Raw genomic sequence first — 3279 nt, forward strand, 5'->3', positions numbered from 1 at the left:
GTTTTTAATATTGAAGACAAGTATTCAAATATAGTCAGGACCCCAGATAGAGCTTACACCAGCAAGTAAGAAACTCACTTTTGTGTCTGAAGTCCAAGGCTCTGAATGGGCTGGTCAGGCCTTAGCTAGCTATACCCACCCAGTGGCCATCACCAGACTTCTCAGGTATCCAGCTATATTCAATGTGAAGTAAAAAATATCCCAAGTCTTACACCAAAATACAGGCTCCGACTCAGAAGTATGAGTTTAACTTTCTCTTTAAATAAGACAATTGGGGAAGGGGATCAAGCTTGAAAAAACAGTAACACTTATTTTGGCAAGATAGCAACCAAAATCTAAAGTACAAGCTATTATATCCAAATTAAAAGGCATTAAAGAATAAACCATAATATTGGGGAGGGGGGAACACAAACACAAGATACAGTATGTCTAAACATCTTGAAATTATAATTTAAGGGTAAAAGTTGAAAAAATTATGCTGTTTTAGCTAGAAATTAAGTGCACCTTTTTTCCTGTTTCTCCCAAATAGAATCAGTTTATGATTTAATCACACCTCAAAGCTTTTCTCTCAGTACAAAGCAACCACTAAATACACACAAAATACTTATTTGTTAATAATTTCCCTGGCTTATCCAACGTGCAATGCACACAACTCGAAAGACTACAATTTGGGGTGAGTGTACACAAACTGAAAAACCACAACTCAAGTTTCAAAATTTGCTCTTAAACCATAAGACACACAGGTCATTTTTACTTCTCATGAGGATGTCACACTGTCATTTAATCATTAAATTTCCTTAGAATGACAAGTATTGTCAGATGCCAATCTGAATGAACTGGGATTGGAGATACAACTTTCAAAATACTTCATTTCTTAATGGCTGAGTAAGGTCATTTTATTTGTTTGTATTCTTTAAGTTTTCGGCACCTAACAACCTACCAAACTCAAGGAGCCTAAATTAAATGGTGTAACATCCTAAAAGTAGTCAATTACTTCAGTATAAGCCACCCATAGCCCAAAGTCTGAAGAATGACCAAAATCAAATCTTTTATTTTTTTATAACTGTATAAATGTGATCCAAATGTGTCCACCACTAGTTTTTCCGAAAGAAACATGCTATAAATAAGCAAACTACAACTGCCCACTGATATGTATGGACTCCCTAGATGTCTCACTGGGCTTAATTATAGACCACTCACAGTAATAGCTTTTTAGTATCAAGTGTAGCATGATGTTAAGCCATTTTAGCTCTTGCACATACATGTTGCACTTCTGGCTGATATTGGAGAAAAATTTGCAGCATTACACTGTTAAGCTAAGTTGCATCCATCCTTTTAAATGGCGTCAATATCAATGTCATCATCCTTGTTGTCAGACTTCACAGTTTCAACTTTTGGTACACTGGCAGTCTTCGAATATACCACCTCAATATTTTCATCTTCGTCTTCTTCCTCACCACCAGAAGATTCTTCCTCTGCTTCCTTCAACCATTTAATAAATGGCTCTGCTTTGACACAAATCTCTTTGGCAAGTTCTTTTGAGACATATTTCTTAGAGGCCTTTTCTGACCAGCTGATAATGACTTCCTCTTCTAATAGGTCTGCATCATACATCTCCTTCAAGATATGAGGAATCTTGGAGATCAGCTGGGCTTGATGCATCACCACCACACATTCCAAACCATGAAGAAGGTACCGCTGAGCCTTTTTGTTGTTATGACAAAATCTTAGAAAATGGCGCCTGTATTTCTTGATTTGCTCTCTTATCTTCTCATCAAAGAGAACTTCGGTCAAAACAAGAGGACCCATGGCTTTTACATCCAGTCTTTCTGCCTCAGCCACAATTTCTTTGTCAGATGAATCAATAATGCCCTCTTCTTTCTTTTTCTTAACAAAATCGAACAGGATGTTAACGTGCTCTTCTACAGTTCTTTCCAAATCATCGCTAAGTGTCAGACCTTTTGCATGGTCACTGATTTCATCCATTCTGCGCCTTTGAGCTTCCTCAGTTGTATCCTCCCCCCAATCATCATCTTCCTCTTCTTCCACAGCATGTGGAGGACTAATTTCATTCGGTGGTGGAGGTGGTGGTGTCTCACTGGTGGATACAGAGCCATTTTCCTTGTCCTTGCCCTTTCTATTTTTCTTTTCCTTTTCTTTCTTTCCTGTACCAATGTCACTATTCCCAGGTGGGTTTTTGAGAATGAATGTACAGAGTTTATGATGTGTGTCAAGCATGCCTCGGTACCCACAGGCTTTACAAGAATTACCTATTGTTTGCTTCTTTGGATTGACATGCAGATCTGTTTCAGGATTCTCACACTCAGGACAAAGAACAAATTTTTTAATGAATCCATCCAACATGTCTTGCAGCTTATTCGCCTCATGAGATCCATTGACAATGTAACGGTCATTCTTAACATCAAACTGGGTCTGTGCTCCCAGCTCACAACCAAAATATTTGGTGGCATACGTTGGAGGCCGATTAAGCGCCTTTGCAACGTCAACCATGTTGACTATAACTGTCTTGATTCCATTTCCTTTGCCCTCAACCTTAGCAATCAAACGGGGCATCTTGTAGCGATAGAACTGCTCTGACACGCTGCGGTTGATGTTGACAGACATTTTGGCTTATTAGTGACTTTATCAATAAGATGAACAGATCTTTGATTGCAACTTTTTGGTATCTTCTGTCTGGAGAAGAAGGGATGACATAAACGACTGCAAGAGTTCTCGGTCTCGGACATGAAAAAATTTTCGCCACTGAGGCTGTAAGCTTCTTGCTTGTATGCTATGTTTCCTCAATACAGGTACCAATGGCTGCGCAACAGCTCGTTTTCGTCAAATAAAGACATAAACCCAACGCGGCTCGCCCGGGACTGGGAGGAAGAGGCGCTGGAAACCGGGTCCGGATTGGCGGGGCCGGCGGCGAGCCGAGGGGCGGCTGGGCAGGTGCCGCCGCCGAGCAGCGGGAGGGACTGTCCCAGCGACGTCCGCGTCCACACCAGCAGCGCCGAACCTGGCGACCTGGCAGGGACACGGCTGGGCCTTCCTTCTTGTTTAGCTTTTTTGGGTCAGTGCCGTGTAGCCTGGAACCTGTACTTCGCGGCTAATATCCACTTATAAATGAATACATACCATGCATGTTCTTTGGGAACTGGGTTACGTCACTCAGGATGATGTTCTCAAGATCCATCCATTTGCCTGCAAAACTCAGGATGTCTTTGTTTTAACAGCTGAATAGCATTCCATTGTATAGACGTACCACATTTTCTTTAT

The 3279-nt window shown here is 41.0% G+C and overlaps 1 pseudogene; it reads right to left on the minus strand.

Moving 5' to 3' along the window:
• Positions 1–241: 241 nt before the first annotated feature.
• Positions 242–3039, minus strand: LOC117724878 (eukaryotic translation initiation factor 5 pseudogene; annotated as a pseudogene).
• Positions 3040–3279: the final 240 nt, after the last annotated feature.

This window comes from Arvicanthis niloticus, chromosome 20 (assembly GCF_011762505.2).
Source record: "Arvicanthis niloticus isolate mArvNil1 chromosome 20, mArvNil1.pat.X, whole genome shotgun sequence".
Taxonomy (NCBI): domain Eukaryota; kingdom Metazoa; phylum Chordata; class Mammalia; order Rodentia; family Muridae; genus Arvicanthis; species Arvicanthis niloticus.